The sequence below is a fragment of the Oryctolagus cuniculus genome, chromosome 2 (assembly GCF_964237555.1).
Source record: "Oryctolagus cuniculus chromosome 2, mOryCun1.1, whole genome shotgun sequence".
Lineage (NCBI taxonomy): Eukaryota > Metazoa > Chordata > Mammalia > Lagomorpha > Leporidae > Oryctolagus > Oryctolagus cuniculus.
In genome coordinates this window covers 135,163,790-135,183,014 of record NC_091433.1, presented here as the reverse complement: position 1 = coordinate 135,183,014, position 19,225 = coordinate 135,163,790, and the positions used below count along the sequence as shown (strand labels likewise).

General features: G+C 38.4%; 1 protein-coding gene across 7 annotated transcripts in view; it reads left to right on the top strand.

The window, feature by feature from the left end:
• ETAA1 (ETAA1 activator of ATR kinase) overlaps positions 1-19,225 on the top strand; it is a 123,874-nt gene that overhangs the window by 60,251 nt on the left and 44,398 nt on the right. For 6 of the 7 annotated variants that reach the window (XR_011386610.1, XR_011386609.1, XR_011386607.1 and 3 more), the window contains one exon: positions 1,800-12,811. The exons of the other annotated variant lie outside the window; for it this stretch is intronic. The gene's annotated coding sequence lies outside the window, so the exon portion shown is untranslated. Of the gene's footprint in view, positions 1-1,799; positions 12,812-19,225 lie in introns of those variants that run through there. 7 annotated transcript variants of the gene reach the window in all.

The following is a 19,225-nucleotide window of genomic DNA, read 5'->3' as shown; positions in this document are numbered from 1 at the left end:
TACATGAGAGATATCAATTAAATTTTGCTCATGTGTGCTCCTCTTGAGGACTTTTATGCTTCCATTTTTAGTTGTTATAAATACAGATCCCTTCAGGGTGTCCACCTTTGCAATGGCTGTCATCTTTGTTTACCTCAATGAGGTCATCACAAGCACACCTAGTTTCTAAGTTTTTCCTCCGTAATTAATTTCCTAGAGTCACTGAATAACTTTATCTACCTTCTGCCTTAAACTTCTCATTTTCTCTACTATCCTTATTTGCAATAAGTCAACCAGAATTAAGCACAATATGGCTTTCCCCTTCAGTGGTGCTGAAATAATGTCTTCTGACTCATGCTCTGTGCACTGAGTGGTGATGGAGGCAGTCTGTGATTGTTTGCTTGTTAACCACTTGTACATGAGATTATTAACTGCTTGTTTAATTGTAACTCACTGAGAGTTCCACTCTCTGTTAAATCTTATTATCATGTGAGTGCTATGCACCAAATACATCTTTCTCTTAATCTAAGTGGTTCAGGTAAAATATTTACTTTTTCCCCTTGATTTTGAAACTCACTACTCCTGCAAAACACACACACCCATTTTTTCATTTCTGTAATCAGAGTATGTCCTAGAATCATTACACATCTATAATGTAGTAGTTTCTTCCCAAAACTTTCTAAGTGGTTCCTTCATCTTACAACAATTCAAAGAATGGTATCTTAAAATTATAGAGTTCAAAAGCACTTGGCTTTAAGACACTAACAAATTACTATGAAACAATTTTTTAAGTTTTACATTATAGACATGAAAGTTACTTTTTGGAAATAAAAAAGTATTTTTGTCTTTTATGAGTGTAGGCCTGAGTTTCTATAGTTTGCTTTGTATTGCTTTGCCATCGCCTGTACATAGTTATCATGTGATGATGATTAGAAATAAATTAATCCTAGAGACCCTCCCTGCTTTTACATATATTTATCATCTCCTTTCCACTCAAGCACATTCTAACTTTAGCTGACTTTATTCTTAATTTCTTTGCTCCTGATTCTATGGCTGAGTCTTATACATAGCACTGTGTAAAACAAAATTTTGAAGTCAAGGGTATATTATAAATAAACACCATTTTCTCTGTCTTGGTTCCTCCTATAAATTTTCATGGAACTTTAACTGAAGAATTCCATTATCTTCAAAAACAGAGTGGGTAAAATGCCAGATTTGAATACTAAGGTTCTATGTTTGTTCAACTTCAAAAAATATAAAGGCATGTTTATTATCTATATTCTTAAAAAATTTTAGGGCCAGTGCCATGGCTCACTTGTTTAATCCTCTGCCTGCAGCGCCGGCATCCCATATGGGCACCGGGTTCTAGTCCCAGTTGCTCCTCTTCCAGTCCAGCTCTCTGCTGTGACCCAGGAGGGCAGTGGAGAATGGCCCAGGTGGTTGGACCTCTGCACCCACATGGGAGACCAGGAAGAAGCACCTGGCTCCTGGCTTTGGATCGGCGCAGTGCTGGCTGTAGTGGCCATTTGGGGAGTGAACCAATGGAAGGAAGACCTTTCTCTCTGTCTCTCTCTCTCTCACTGTCTATGATTCTACCTGTGAAATAAAAAAAAATTTAAATAAAAATATGTACCAAATGCAAATATATTTTCAAATACAAATGGAAATTTTATGGGTAGCTGGAAAATAGGCATATGTTTATATCTTAAAATATGTGTGGGGTTGGCACTGTGGAGCAGCAGATTAAGCGGCCACCATCAGTACCAACATCTCATTTGGGTGCCAGTTTGAGACTTGTCTGCTCCACTTCCAATCCACAGCTCTCTGCTATGGCCTGGGAAAGCAGTAGAAGATAGCCCAAGCCCTTGGGCTTCTGCACCCATGTGGAAGACCCGGAAGAAGCCCCTGGCTCCTGGCTTCAGATCACGCAGCTCCAGCCATTGCAGCCAATTGAGGAGTGAACCAGCAGCTGGAAGACTCTCTTTCTGCCTCTGCCTCACCTTCTCTCTCTGTGTAACTCTTTAAAACAAATAAATAAATCTTTAAAAAAGTGAGCACTTTGCTTAAAATCTATATAATTACTATTCATTTTTGTAAACATACAGATAATTAGATATGTGATTATAGATTACATAAGATTGACCTGTATGGTCGCATTCCTATATATAAACATGTATAATTTTTGGCATATTTTGAGAAACATATAATCTGTTTAATTGGGTACAATAAAAACTGGATTAAATTCCGTCTCTGCCATCTTCTTACTTTGTGAAATTAAATCATTTAAATGTTCTGATCCTCAGTCTCCACATCTATAAAATTTATATAAAATAGGGACCAGCATTGTGGCATGGTGGGTAAAGTTGTTGGCTGCATGGACACTGTTCAATGTCCCAGGTGCTCCACTTCTAATCTGGCTCCTGCTAATGGCATGGGAAAAGTGCCAGCAAGTAGTCCACGTGCTTGGGCTTCTGTCCCCCACCTGGGAGACCCATGTGAAACCCTGGCTCCTATCTTTGACCTGGTCCAGTGCTGGCCACTGAAGCCACTTTAAGAGTGAACCAGCGGATGGAAGATCCCTCTCTCTCTGTTTTTTCCTCTCTCTGTGTTTCTCTCTGTTTTTTAAAAATTTAAGTTATACAAGTTTCATGTAGTTCATATATACATCTTTAGCAATATAATGATACTTGCCTTCCTCCCATCCACGCTCCAACTCTTCTTCCTCCTCCCTCTCCCATTCCCACTCTTGTTACAGAAATCTACTTTCAGTTTACTTAATGATCATAAGATGAACACTACACTAAATAAGAGCTCAACAAGTAGTATGGAGAAAAAAAAACACTGTTCCTCAACAGAAGAGTCAAGGGCTGTAAACGATCATTGATTCTCAAAATGTCCATTTAATTCCAGTATATTACATTTTAGGTACTCTATTAGTTAACCCTGATCAGGGAAAGCATTTGATATCTTTTTGGGACTGGTTTATTTCACTAAGTATAATGATTTCCAGTTCCATCCATTTTGTTACAAAAGACAGGATTTTATGTTTTTTTATAGCTGAATAGTATGCCATAATATATGTAAGTTATAATTTCTTTATGTAGTCTTCAGTTGATGAAACTGGGTTGACTCCATATCTTAGCTATTGTGAATTGAGCTGCAAAGAATATGGGGGTACATATCACTCATATGCTGATTTCTTTTGGTTTGGATAAATTCAGTGGGATGGCTGGGTCATATGGTAAGTCTATATTCAGATTTCCAAGGTTTTTCCATATTGTCTTCCACAGTGGCTGTACTGGTTTACACTCCCACCAACAGTGGATTAGGGTACCTTTTTTCCCACATCCTTGTAAGCATTTGTTGTTTATTGATTTCTGTTTGAGAGCCATTCTATCTGGGGTGAGGTGAAACTTCATTATGGTTTTGATTGCATTTTCCTGATGGTTAGTGATCCTGAGCATTTTTCAAGTGTCTATGGCCATTTGAAGTTCCTCTCTTGAAAAATGCCTGTTCACTCCTCTGCCCATTTCTTTTCTTTCTTTTTTTTTTCTTGACAGGCAGAGTTAGACAGTGAGAGAGAGAGAGAGACAGAGAGAAATGTCCTCTTTCCATTGGTTCACCCCCCAAAATGGCCACCACAGCTGCCGCGCTGCGCCGATCCAAAGCCAGGAGTCAGGTGCTTCCTCCTGGTCTCCCAAGTGGGTGTAGGGCCCAAGCACTTGGGCCATCCTCCACTGCCTTTCCAGGCCCCAGCAGAGAGCTGGACTGGAAGAGGAGTAACCAGGACTAGAACCCAGCACCCATATGGGATGCTGGCACCACAGGCGGAGGATTAACCAAGTGAGCCACAGCACTGGCCCCATCCTCTGCTCATTTCTTAACAGGATTGTTTATTTTGTTGTTGAATTTCTTAAGCTTATTATAAATTCTGGATATGAACCTTTTATCAGTTGTGTAGTTTGCAAATATTTTCTCCCATTCTGTTGGTTACCTCTTCATTTTGTTGAGTGTTTCTTTTGCAGTGCAGAGGCTTCTCAATTTGATGTAATCCCATTTGTCAATTTTGGCTTTGATTGCCAGTGCTTCTGGAGTCTTTTTCAAAAAGTCTTATGCCCATGTCTTGCAGAATTTCCCCAATGTTCTCTAGTAATTTGATGGTATCCAGTTGTAGATTTGGGTCTTTGATCCATTTTGAGTGGAATTTTGTGTAAGGTATAAAGCAAGGGTCTTATTTTATATTTCAGCATGAGGAGATCCAGTTTTCCCAGCACTGTTTGTTAAAGAGACTGTCCTTGCTCCAGGAATTGATTTTAGCTCCTTTGTCAAAAATAAGTTGGTTATAGATGCATGGATTGATTTCTGGAATTTCTATTCTTTTCCATTGGTCTACATGTCTGTTTTGATTATAACTGCCTTGTAGTATGTCTTTAAATCTGGTATTGTGATGCCTCCAGCTTTGTTTTTGCAGTGTAAGATTGCTTTAACTATTTGGCTTCTCTTGTGTTTTCGTATGAATTTTAGCATCATTTTTCTAGATCTGAGAAGAATGCCTATTTCTCTTTCAAGATAAATAAATCTTTTTTAAAAATTACATAAAACAATTATTCTGCCTTACATATAATGCATACCTATGCATAAAATTGTTAAAAAAAACTTTTCAAAAATCACAAAATACTTTATTGATATTTATTATGTTTAATGGGATTTATATAAATACCCCATCTTCCCTACTCATGAAGAAAATTCATCTTCTTCAAGTGTATTTTCTCAAGAATTTAGCATTTCTTTTTTCATTTGCACCTAATAAGTAACACAAAATAGTTGAAGGTTTATCTTTAAAAACTAAACTGAGAGGCTGGTATTATGGCATAGCAGGTTATGCTGCTGCCTGTAATGCCAATATTCCATATGGGTGCTGGTCAAATTACAAATGCTTCTCTTCCAATGCAGCTCCCTGCTAATGTGCTGGGAAAAAGCAGTGGAAGAGGCCCCAGCTCCTTGGGTCCCTGTACCCACATAGACGATCTGGATGAAGCTCCTAGCTCCTGGCTTTGATCTGGCCCAGCCCTAGTCTTTGCAACTATTTGGGGGAGTGAACCAGTGGTTTAAAGATCTTCCTCTCTCTTTTTCTCTCTCTCCCTCTGTCTCTGTGTAACTCAGTATTTCAAATAAATAAAATAAGTATTTTTTAGAAATCCCACTTTTAAAAAATGCATAACAATTTAAATTGTATAAAATTTATTGTATATATTTATTATATATGGTTGTAGAGATTATAAATATATAATATAAATTTACAACAGATATTAATTTGTGTTTAGTGGCCTTATTTCCTATGGTCTAGCCAGAAAATCCATAAGAAAAGGAAAAATCTCTTTTTAAAAGTTTCATTTGTTCTCCAGCTGCTTAAGTTTTCCATACCCAAAATGTGATTTATTAAAATAATGACATAAGTTGTAAATAAGTAAATGAAATTGTAAAATAACATTCAAATATCCTGGCTGAAGTTAAACTGAATGATCAAATGACCACAAAGACCCAACACAGGCTTTTAAAATTAAAGTTAAATATCATCTATGAAGTAGTGCTACATGAAGGTTTTAGACACCAAGCTACCCAAGAAATGTCCCAAAAGAAACCATTGATTATCACGGTTCAAACATTTTGTACCACCCCTAATAGCACTGTGCTTATAGGGATTTCCACATACATTCTTTGTAATAGGACTTTTATATACAAAGGCATTTTCAGTGGTTTTTTTCAAAATTAACTAGACAGAGTCAGTTTGATTTCTTTATCCTGGAGGCTCCAGTCTAATGTGAAATATATATTTTCTTTTCTTATAGGGTAAAAAGCTTGCTAGTTTTTGTCGCCTGCTTTCAGGTGCGTAAACAGGGACAAGCAACACTCAGGAAAGTATGACTGACCATGACTATCATACATGAGTAAGAATGTCTCCAGACGATCCCAGCTGCTAGTCTTCACATGTTTCCAACTGAGGCTTCAGACGTCCAGAAGGAGGAGCAAGTCAATCCCACTATACCCTGTCTGAATTCCTGACCCCAAAGATATAAGCATAATGAAATGAGTATTTCATGTTGCTAAATTTTGGGGTAGTTTGTTGCATAATAATAGTACCTAGAACACCTCCTTTTGAATCTAGGTTGGCTTCCTCAATTGCTTTGGTCAATAGAATGAGGAGAAAGTGACAATATGCTGAATCTCAGGCTCAAGAGGACTTGCTTATTTCCATTTATGTGTTGTACCCTAGTCTGTAGGTGAGAACATGACTAGACTAGTCTGCTGGAGGATGAAAGGTGGAATATACTTGACTTATCCTGGTCACTCCAGCTGAGGGAGCCTAGATCTAGACATGGAGTAGAGCCACCAACCTCACTGCTCCAGACAAAGAAACAATAAATGTGTGTTTTCAAATGCCATTGAGATTTTGTGGATGCCTGTTAAGCAGCATTATTAGAGCGGAAGATAACTAGTATACCATTTTAAAAATCCAAAGCAAAAATGAGCCAAACATCTTACAGTCCCTTTCAGCTAATGCCTTATATCTCTACTTTTCTTCAGAATAAAATCCCTCAAATCCATTATCTATTAAATGGTTCCACCTCCTTACCTGTTCTTTCTTCAACCCTGATCATCCTGACCCCTGCTTTCACCACTACACTGGATCTATTCTTTTCAAATTCAGCAAGGACTCTCATGATACCAAACATGATGCTCAATTTGCCTTATCATTTAATTGAACTCTTAGTAACAATTGACATAATTGATCATTCTCCATTTTCAAACACATTTTTCTTTTAGCTTCTGAGATACCTCTAGGGTTCTCTCCTACTTCGTTGACTTTTATTTTCTTTGTTGGTTCATTCTCTCATTTATTTAGAAATATTTTTAAGCACATATTATGTCAATTTGTAAATATTGTAAATATTATGTAAATATTTTAAGTGTATATTGTATCATATTATGCATACATCAAGCATTTTCCTGGATTTTATGGTCACAACAGTGGGAAAAAATAAAATTCTGGCCCTTGTAGGGCTTACATTCTAGTGAGGAGAGATAGAAATAAGTAAATAAGTAAATGTATATACATGGCGATAAATTCTTTGGAGAGAGTAGAGCAGAAGAAGTGGAGGATAGATAGTGATGGGGTTACTGTTTTAAATAAGGTGGCCAATAAAGTACTACTGAATGGCTGCCATTTACACAGACACCAGAAGAACCTTTAGGAGCAAGCCAGGTGGCTTCTGAGGGTAAAGGGTGCCAGGCAGAAAGAACAGAAATTGCTAAGGCCCTAAGGCAGGAGTCTGACTAGTTGTCCCTCGGGAGGCCTCTTTATTCTTATATTATACTCATTTTCAATCCAGTTGCTTAGCTTTTCAAACTGGAAGTTTAATTTAAAGAAGAAACAAAAGAACACCTAAGAAATCCTCAACAAACAATTACCTCAGTTTGGCATAGTTTAGAGAATGAGAAAAGGAACACTTTTCACATTTAAACTTGAATTATCTAACTATTATACCTATGTTTGGTGAGTTCCAAAACGAAAAGCAAATTTTAGTTGAGAAAATATTCAGAAGCATGGGAACATCTCAGTGTTGTTTTCCTTCAAAGTCACTTTCATTTCTATGATTGCATGATTTTTATGTTTTCTAAGATGAGGTTGACAACTCCGGTTCATTTGTACTCTAGTTTATTAAATTATTAGATTCCTGGATTTTACAGTGTGAATAGAGTTTTTAATGAAGATGAATATCTATTATTTTAATAATAACTCACCATGCTAAAAATTGGCGTTTAAATTTATAAGTAATATCAGAACTGCTGACCTCTTTCAGTGAAGAAAAGAACAGAAGGAATTAGCAACTCATTCTGAGAGTCCACTTAAATCAATTAGGATGTTAAATCCATGCATAAAACAATCTTTAATAAAAATGTTTTAAAGGGAAAATTGTCCCATTTTAAATTGAGTGAATACAAAAGATGACACAAGGTTCTTGGATCGCTGTTAGGAGGCTGCAAGACACCAGAGTTGGGCATTGCTAATAGTTCAACAGTAATTGGAATATTAATTGGATGTGTCATCCTGATTATATAGAATATGCATCAGAGTATCTTACCTAACTCTTCTGGATTGATTGGAGAGTGGCAGAAAATAATCTAATTGTCACTTCTCTCAGTTTTAAGAGCCCCATTTCAGTATGCTTACTTGCAGACTCTATTTGAGGACATATTCAAAATAAAATCGATGCATTTATAATCTAATTAGTTGGTCTATATTGATTCATGTTCCAGATATTCAGTTTGCATAGCATTATTGTTTTCACTAACTACCTGTAAATATATCGTAGGTGGCATATTGGGTTAATGCACTAGTCTTTCTGCCTGAGGGACTGAATTAGCAGCTGCTATAAGTCATTATGGAAGTTCTATATTTTTCAGTTTTCTCCTAGTCAATATATGTTAATGAGACTTCAAACTTTAAGTCCTGGGCTCCGTACATTACATTAGGTTAGAAATAGCTCTTGTATAACGAATGGATTTACTGTCTAAAAGAAAAGGGAATCCTGGCCTTTGAACGTTGGTTCTCTCAGCTCCAGGATTAAAAAAAAAAGGGACCAGGAGATCACTGGAAAAGCTTCCAAGAATATAACCTGTTTAGGGGTGTGGGCCTACTCACCTGTTCTCATCATGCCAGCTTGATAAGGGGAGAGTGGCCTTTCAACTTTGGCTGCCACAAATTTACTCCCAAGTTGTAATATAACAAGAAAAAAGAAACTAGGCCATATGTTATTTCAGCATCTCCTGGCTTTAAAAAATAAAACATTCCATGCTCTATGCTCAGAACTGGTTGTTCTTCTCTAATTACATTAGCGAATCCATGAACTTTGCTCTCAAAACATGTAAATATTCCTTAAACTGTGGAGAAATGGCAAGTCTCAACCATTGTATACGGATGCGACCAGAGGCTTAAAATATGTTAGTGGTTTCTATACTGGAAGCTTTGACTCTTTGTGCTTGTTAAGGATGTCATTGATTTACTCATTCCTTGGAGGTACAAAGAGAGGACCAGGGGAGATAGGTTTAATTAATCTTAAATATCTCTGCAATTTAAGAATTGTAGGCCTGGAACAGTTCCTGTACTAACATGATTAGCAAATATTGACTTTTGAATACAATAATAATGTGTCATCTGAAACCCTTGATAAGTAACTTAAGTACTTCCTCAGCTTGCATCTTATTAAATTAGATGAGGTATGGTTGAGGCATATTACACAAAGACACTAAAATGAAAAATCAGACCTAAGGGTTTTAACATTGATTTTAAGAGAGCTAAAAGTCACAAAGAAAACATGTATGCTTCAGTTCTGCAACCTATGCATGTAAACTGTCTGTTTCTCTAGATGGATTTTTAAAAACTGTGCAATAATTTTCATGGTACAACTGTAGTAAACATTCACAATTTGTGACTTTATGACAGCTGTAATCAATCATCAGATTATGGATGATGACCATATAATTTTAGTTTTATGGAAGGTTAACTTACACAGATTATGAGCTTTTGATGTTAAAATATGGAAGAAAGAGCCATGTCACACTAGCACGCCTGTGAATGTGGTAAGGATAATCTACCCAACTCCCTTCATAAGGTTTAACTTAAAAATGCCTATAAGTCAGCTAAGAAAAGAGTTAAAAGATGTGATACTAGTCAGCTGCAACCTGACAAATCTTACCATATTGATTAGTTTTCAAAGGCTGTTGGCATGTGTACTCTACTTACAATAGAATTGGAACGAGGGGAGAAAGGCCTCCAAATGTCATCAAAGCAAATGGTCTGTGAATGTTGCTTCAAAGCTCGTCATTAGTTGCCAGAGTATTTGGCTGCAAAGCTTGTAAAGCTTTGCAGGGGAAGCTATGACAAAATGCATTTCTTGGCAAGAAGACTTCTGCTCAAATAGCAGGATGCATTAATTCTTGCTTGATATATAAAATTAATTAGAGCATTAACATCCTTTGCGAAATTTTGCCTGCTTTTTATATCTTTTTTAAAAACCCAAGAATAGACCCCAGGCCTTTTTGGTTCTCTAATGAAATTGCAAATTGACTTGTGTTCAAATGGTGCTTGAGTAAAATGAACAATTAAAAATGTATCACTAACAATGAGATGTATCAGCTGATCTCTTTAAGGATTAATTAGTTCCAGAAACAATCTTTCTTATACAAGAGGCAAAGGGAATAGAGCCATCCTGGTCAGACAAGAAGGTGTCTAAGACTAGGGTTTTTAACACATGCATTTGCACATGTGTGCATATATCCACATACATTCATGTAGTGGAGGAATGCAAATATATGTACAGGCATCTTTATGGTTTAAACCATAAAAAAGAGCCGCAGCATCCTTGGAGATATTTATTCCACCTCAGCTAGGATGATTCGACTGTTGCTGATTAGCGATCCATTAGTTAGCTTGAAGGCAGCCAACAGATTTTACTGATCGTAATTTATCATTAAAGCAGAGAAATGCTTTAGGTATTTAAATAATGTATGCAGATAAATTCACTCATTTTTTTAATTACCCACCTGTACCAATCTTGTAAGAATCTTTGCCCCTATCAAAAGTTTGCTCTCTAAGGAAATTTTCAAAGTTAACCCTAAAAGAAAAGCTCTTCCTTTTGCATGGATCCATTCTGCATTTCAACTCATCCCTTCTTATGTGTTTTAGGTTATATCTGCAGTGCTTCAAAATCCTGAGATTATCTCCACATTTGCCTTTGTAGACTGAGGGCTTTTCTTGCAAAATACGGTATCTCTGCCATTCCTTTAGCAAAGATTTCAGATTTAGTAGGGATAAATTGGAGTCCCCAGAGCCAACTGCAATATTGCAGGAGAAAATGGACATTGTTCACTTTTTCAAGACCTGTATCAATTGATGATGTTCTAGACCATGTCATTTTTCTTAGGCTGCCCTCAAGTCAGATCTTCTCACTGCTGGCATTATGCTACATCAGCCTAAAAGGGCATTCAGCATTGAGGCATTTGGTAAATACTGCTTTATCGTGCTTTGTCCTCCCTACAGGGCATTCTGAAGAGATGAATAATAAGTGTAAACAGGAAGAACAAGTTTCCAGTCCTGTCAAATTAATTAGACTGGTGTAGAATGAAGTGAGGTTTGCCATCAGGTAAGATGGAAACATGTAAAGAAAATTATCTAAGGAATCTGAAAGGATTTTAAGACAGCAAAAAGTCTGTGTATATTTTTTGTGTTTGGTGATACACACACACACACACACACATAATTGTGTCGTGTGTAAATGGATATCATCTCTGGAGAATAGTTTATATGTTTATATGACACACACAACATATGCAAAAACGTACCTGGCAAGCCAGTCAAAAAAGGGGCAGCCACAATTAACACCTATTCAATTCAAAAAAAAAAATAAGCAAACATGAATTTTCCAGCCTTTTACTTGCCAGATCATACCTTGGTTCTGTACTAAGAACTGTACCAGGTGAGCTTATTAAGAGATTCATGAGAGCACAGGGAGCAATGCAATTTTATTGTTGTTTTACCAAGTTCCAGTTGGGTGCTTTGAGCCACAGATCTGCTATAAGCAGATACAGGAGAGGGAGTTATATAGGTGCTATCTGAATGCAGGACTGACTGAGTCATTTAGGCTAATTTTAAATGACCTTTTGAGATATATTTCCATATTTCACTCTATTCTGGAAAATTGATTTTGGTAATTGAGGTAATCAATTTGTATATCTATAAAGCATCCACCCCTACAAGGTAGACTGGCCAACATTCTATGATGCAAATTGATGTTTTCATATCAAGTTCCAAAGTGGCTTGCTACAGCCACTCTATTTCTCCTAGCTGAGAGAGGTAATTTACTCCATAGGCACAGGATGGATGTCCATTGTTCTAGGTTAAACCTTACTAAAGCAAACTATTTCTAGAATCACCTTAAGGTTGGTAAGTGGTTTTCTTTTGCAAATGACATGAAGTCCTGAAACTCCATTTTCATATATCCAGCTTTCTCTCTCTTTTTTTTAACCTTTCCAGTCTCCATGTACTTTGCTGCCTTTAACTGCTCTTTTCTAACTTTTCTATTTTTAGTTCCCTTTCCCTTCTACCTAACATTCATCAGCATTGATGGACCCCATTTCAGGCTCTCTTCTGTCAAAGAGGAGAGAATCTGTAATTGTCAGTGAACTTTTTTGCTGCTTTCTGCCTATCCTGCAGCATCTTGAATAGAAGTCTGAAGCTAATTCAAGGTAGAGAATTCTTCCCTATCATCGGGTTATTTTCCCAATTGCTATTCTCATTTCCTTTTTCAAAAAAAGTTTAAAATGTTTTTCAGTGACAGAATATAGGAAGGCAGAACCGTCCTGCATCTGAGTCTAAATCCAGGGTTTCATTTCTCATGAACCTGATGAAAATGTCTCCCACAAAATGATGACAGTAAAAACATCAGAGTACTTGTTCTGGCAGATGACACCAAGATAACTAGAAAGCATCTTTTGGGTGTCAAAAAGGTCTGTTTCAACTACACACTTTTCTCTATTTTGTCAGGGAGAGTCAACTGTCCTTCAGCCATAGAAGCAGGCCATGTCATTTTCCAAATGAAAGAAATTCATGCCCGTTCCAATTAAAATTCATCATGAACAGCAAGCTTTATATCTTCCTTGGAACATGTGAATCATTTTTGGTGCTGGGAAATGTGCTTCATAAACCTCCATTGTTGTAGAATGTCTACTTCCACAAGAACTTGTTTTATATTGTAAATAAAACATCATCTGACATTTTTGTCACTTCTTATGTCTGGATGCTGACGAAAATAATGGGAATGCTCAGAGGTTATGGGACATTGTTTATCAAGGAATGTAGGTGATGCCACAAAGTATACGTAACGCTATACAGCTGGGTGATTGATCCCTACTGCATATTTTAAAGCTCCCTTCATTGCTTATCGAAACCTTTTAGGTAATGCACTGCTCTCAGATATAATTTTATGTTGGAAAAGCTTTATAATTCATAATGAAAAGTTGCTTAGTTACCCCAAGTGAATCCATAGCTTCAATTATTCTCAGTGCAAATGGTTGATTCCATTTTGACCAATGTTTATGGTGTTTGGCAATTTTTCAGTAGCTACTTTGCTCTGAAATGATTAATTTCTTGCATAATGCCTTGCTTTGCATGTTTGGAGCCAAAATAATCTTAGTAGGCAGAAAGGAAATGAAAGGCCTTGTGTGGTTCGGCTTTAGAAACATTTGAAACGTAACATCATAATTTTAACAGCACCAGCAATGCCAGATATCCTGGATAAAACAACCACAAGAGACACAGTTATTCTGATGAGACCCAGCCTGGGACAATCAGCCCTTGCCTTGTTCCATGACCAACTATCTCTGGTTTGAGAGATCTAGGCAAGTGAGAGAAAGAAGCACCAGAATTTACCACAAAACTTTTAACCACCATGAAAACACTGGCCTTCTTCTCACTGATGTTTTCCCAATGCTGTCATGTACCTCTTTTTTTTGACAAAATTTATGTAAAACTAGCCTCTTATTTTTTTAAGATTTATTTTATTTATTTGAAAATGAGAGTTATACAGAGAGGAGAGGCAGAGAGAGATCTTCCACCCGCTGGTTCACTCCCCAATTGGCAGCAATGGCTGGAGCTGGGCTGATCCAAAGCCAGGAGCCAGGAGCTTCTTCCGGGTCTCCCATGTGGGTGCAGGGGCCCAAGGACTTGGGCCATCTTCTACTGCTTTCCCAGGTCACAGCAGAGAGCTGGATTGGAAGTGGAGCAGTGGGGTCTCGATCCAGCGCATATATGGAATGCCAGCGCTTCAGGCCAGGGTGTTAACCCGCTACACCATGGTGCCAGCCCCAAAACTAGCCTGTTATTAAGTGGCTACCCAGGATGCTGCTTACCCTTGTGCAGAGATATGAGAGATGTACACATCTATTAAATAAATGAGTGGCTAATCATTTCAAGAGCTAATGTGTGATGACTTAACTGGCCCAGTGACTTTGGGAAATGTTTATCTCGCCCTGTCCTTATACGATTTCTTGAGGCCTTTACACTCTGGAATTCTTGCATTGTGTGACATGTCTGATGTTCTCTCTATTAACTTCATCCCTTTGCCTTTTCTTTTGATCCATGGAATGTATTTGTGAAATGACTACCTAGGATAGGAAGCCTGGGGAAAAGATGAAAAAAAAAAAGGTTTTGAAGTCATATAAACCTGGGTTAAAAAAAATCACCATTTGGCAAAATTGCTGGCTGGAAGCTCTGGGAAGGTTAACTTAACCATGCACAGCCTGTTTACTTACCCAAATAAAACCAACAATAGTTTATATGCAACAAAATGTTATTAGAATTAAATAAGATTGTCTGTGTACATAGCATGTACTATGAATACTTGTGTTTTTTTTTTTTTTAATTTGACAGGTAGAGTTAGATAGTGAGAAAGAGAGACAGAGAGAAAAGTATTCCTTCTGTTGGTTCATCCCCCCAAATGGCCACTATGGCCAGCACTGCGCCGATCCAAAGCCAGGAGCCAGGTGCTTCTTCCTGGTCTCCCATGTGGGTGCAGGGGCCCAAGCACTTGGGCCATTCTCCACTGCCTTCCTGGGCCACGGCAGAGAGCTGGACTGGAAGAGGAGCAACCGGGACTAGAACCCAGTGTCCATATGGGATGCCAGCGCTGCATCGGAGGATTAACCAAGTGAGCCATGGCGCTGGCCCCAGTTTTTTTTTTTTTTTTTTTTTTTTTTTTTTTTTTTTTTTTTTTTTAGCATTTGAAGTACTTGTGAGGTATCTGCTGTTAATTACTATCCCCATTTTACAGAAGCACAAAAGTATTCAGTGACTTGACCAGGATCACATAGCTAGCAAGTGCCAGAGCCAGGATTAAAACCTAGTCAGACTGGCTGCAGAATCTATTGTCCTCAACAATTATCAAAGTCTGCCTACATAATGGTGATTGCCATTGCTATCATTGCAACTGTCCTCATCACGATTACTGCCACTGTGACTACACTCAGAGCACAGGGAAGACTAGGGGCCAAGTGGGGATTGAGACAGAGCATTACTGAGGTGAGGCCAGCCCTTCCTTCTCACCCTTTTATCCTGAAGCCTGTGGACAGACGCGGAACCAAATGAGCAGTCCAAGGCCAGTGCCACAGCACTGCATACTCAGCTCTATTAAATGATAAATGTTCATGTAGCCCAAGGGCTCGGGGCCACTCTGTGCCATCATATCATCTTGTCCTCATTTCAAACACATGTGTTCTTAATTAATGTTAAAATTTTTCACTTTTTTTGAGATCCTGACCATTCAGTATGTTGATAGGGTGGCTTTTACTATAAACGTAATGTACTAGGATGCCATTGTGGCCTAGAGTGTAAAGCTGCTGCCTGCAATGCCAGCATCCCAGTGGATGCCCGTTCGAGACCAGGCTGTTCTACTTCTGATCCAGCTCCATGCTAATGACCTGGGAAAAGCAGTGGAAGGTGGCCCAAGTGCTTAGGTCCCTTGCACTCGTGTAGAAGACCCAGAAGAAGCTCCTGTTTCCTGGCTTCAGTTGGGCCCAGCACTGGCCATTGCAGCCATTGAGCAGTGAACCAACAAATGAAAGATCTCTATCTTTCTCTCCCTCTCTCTCTGTACTCTGCCTTTCAAATAAATAAAGTAAATTTTAAAAAAATCTAATTTATAGAGGAAAAGTATATTTTTATTAAAAGAACTCTTGTAGTTTTTCATTAGGTAGATGGAAGGAACACATTTTCTCTCCTTTTAAAAAATGGAAATCTACTGAACTTCTCTCAAAAACAATGGCAATGTTTCTCTCTTCTCAGAAGCATGAAAATAATGTAAAATTATCACCATGCCTGGGGTGGGGGGGTGTGGAGAAGGTCACTGCCAGAGTCATCAGCTAAGTTTATTTGAAAGATACCTTGGCTTTGTCAACTTTGCCTTCCTCAGCAGATGTCTCTGAAATTAGTGGGAATGTGGGATTCCAAAGAACATGGAAGTAACTCTGTTTCATTAGCCAGATGGACAGAGGACAAAAAAGAAGACCTAGAGTCTCATATCAAAGTGTGTTGCTCGACCTGTTAAACAAAGACTCATAATCATAGATGATTTTGATCTAATTCTTGTCAAAACAACCTAAAAACTATATAGAACATGTTTTTCCTTTTCTAAAGTCTGATGAGAAAGAGTAATTTAGCCAAGATTTCTGTGATTGTCACACTTCATTATTTTCTTTTAAAATATTTACTTATTGGATTTCATGCACTTGAAAGACAGAGAGAAAGAGGTCTTCCATCCACTTGTTCATTCCCTAAGTGCCCATAACAACCAGGGCTGGACCAGGCTGAAGTCAGGAGCCCAGAAACGCCAACCAGTTCTCCCATATGAGTGGCAGGAACCAAGCACTTGAGGCATCCTATGCTGCCTGCCAGAATGCATTAGCTGGCAGTTGGACCAAAGCTGAGTATCTGGGACTCCAACTGGCATTCAATGTGGGATGCAGGCATCCCAAGCAGCAACTTAACCTGTTAACACCACAACATCTGCTCCCACATTTCATTTCTTATCAAGAGCTACCTGTATCTAGAGGAACTGGAAAATCAATTAAAAATGATGAAACATTTCTGGAGTTACATGCAGCTTTTTCTTGTTTTTCTCCTGCTTATGTCTAGTATGTGGACACAGCCACCATATCTGTAATCCTCTGAGAGTGGTTCAATACTTTTATCCTCTAACGTGGAAATGTGGGAATGCAAAAAGTACAATACGACCTCTGCCTTGGAAGACACTCTTTCATGTTTTTACATTTGAGACTAAATAAAAAGTCTCTGGAAGATTTCATGAAATTCTTCAAACACAAGACACACTTGTGAACTGGAATCATTTTGAATCCCAATCAGTGAAAGGAACACAATGTGATGGTAATAGCTAGTTTTAATACTACATTACATGAGAAAAGAAGTAGAATTTCAGAGTCACATAGTAAGAAAAAAACTGTAAGCATGAAAGGTAGGAAAATGATTTTTAAAAGACAAAATCCTGAAAGGAGTGTGCCATGTAGATTTAGGCATCAGGGAAGACTTCCACATCTGAAATGCCAGCCACTTTCCCAGTTACAAAAAACAATGTGTGCATCTTAATAATTCCGTTCACTAGAATTTTTCTGGTTCTTTTTCTTCCATGTCTAAAGCAACCCTTTTTTTAGAGCTTAATTTTGCAACTATGGGGGAAAGGAAAAGACACATATATTGATAATCTCAGATTTATGATTTTCTTTTTACAGAATTGGTATGTTAAGAGCACATTCTGTGCCTCATGGCCAATATGGAAATGTCAGGGGCTTAATTGGCAGCTGTGACTAGCAGCACCTGCAAACAGCTCAGGGCTTGTTCCTGTGGTCTGGCAACATTCTTACTTTATGCTTTAAATAAAGGCTTACTCACTGGGACAGAAATAACTGACAATGGATGATTGATGATTGCCCATCACGCAAGGGACCAGGTCTGTTTAAGAGTGCACGCCCAGATTTCATTAATGGGCATGACATCCAGGAGCGGGTCTGCTACTGATGGCAAGTCAGTCATCTAGATCAGAACACCTACAAGAGACCAGGTTTTTGTTAACCTGCGAAAATAGAGCATGGGGGATTCAGTATACCCTAGGAAGATTTCAAAATTCTCTTTCCTTTTTCCTGCTTGTTATGTTCTTTTGTGAGTATGTTTGTTTTCATGTTCTTACATTTCTCCGAATCTTAGTTCAAATACATGTTACATTTGAAAGCTGTGATGTAAGGAAGAGGTATACTAAAGGAGCTATATTTGTAGTTATTAATAACACTCTGATGTCTAGGGGACTACTTAAGCTTTGAAAAAGTAAAGCTTGCTTTTTTTTAAAGAAATAAAGATCTATTTTATTTATCTGAAAGGCAGAGTTACAGAGAGAGAGAAGAAGAGATAGAGAGAGAGAGATCTTCCATCCTGGTTCACCCCCAAATGGCTGCAACAGCTAGAGCTGGGCCAGGCCAAAGCCGGGGGACAGGCGCTTCATCCAAGTCTCCCACAAGGCTGCAGGTGCCCAAACACTTGGACCTTGGACCATCTTCCACTGTTTTCCCAGGTTCATTAGCAAGGAGCTGGACTGGAAGTGGATCATCTAGGACTTGAACTGGTGCCCATATGGGATGCTGGTGTTTCAGCCAGCAGCTTGACCAGTTACAACACAACACCAACCCCAGTTAAGTTTATTTTCAATTAAGGGAGCAAAAAAAGTTGCCAAGAAATAAATCTACAGTGCATACAAATGGCTAATGTCCATTTCCATATCTGGATGTTTGTCAGCCCATAGTGGGTGTCAGGTACATAAAAGCACATCAGAAATGGGGTGCACTGGAAAGAGCATTGGCATCACAAACCTTTCAAAATAAACACTGTTCAATAAAGTGGCTCACAGTGTCTCTGGATTGGTGTGTTCTAGTATGAAGCTAATGCTTAGTTTAAAATTTCTTCTTGTTTCTTCTCTCCAAAGTCCCTGTCCCCCGCTGCAGTGTTTTTCAGTACAAATCTGTGTTGACTATTTTTTTCTGCAATTAAGTTTTGATCTTCTCTGATGTGCTTACAAACATTTTCATGGCCTGTGACTGCATCATGGGTTTTTAGTGTGTGTCCACCTTTTGGACAGTGGCAGTTCTTATATCCAATCTAGGGAAGCAATTGAGACAGAATAGAAACAAAACTCACTGAATAAAGACCCTCCCAACCCATGTGTATCTATTTCCCACCTGAACATGTGTCCATCTCCAACTCCAAACCAATTAGGGCAAGGTACTTCCACACCCTAATCACAAAAGACTCCCCTCTCCCTCCCACCCCAACCATTGCCCTGATAGGGATGTCCCCAACCCTCACACTGGCCCAGAATAGCCCCTTGTGACTGATACATGACCTTCCTGGGGTGGTGGTGGTGAACCACCACCATTTCCAGCACATCGTGTGAAGCAATCTTGACTGCTCAAAACATCAAGTTAGGTTCAAAATTAAGTTCCATTTGCTGGAGGGGACGAGCCAGAGAAAACGAAGACATGGCCACACCTTCCCAATCCATTAAAAACATCTATTTGGCTCCCACTAGGGAGCCAACCATGGGAGCTCTTCCTGCTGTGCTGTTTTCCTTCT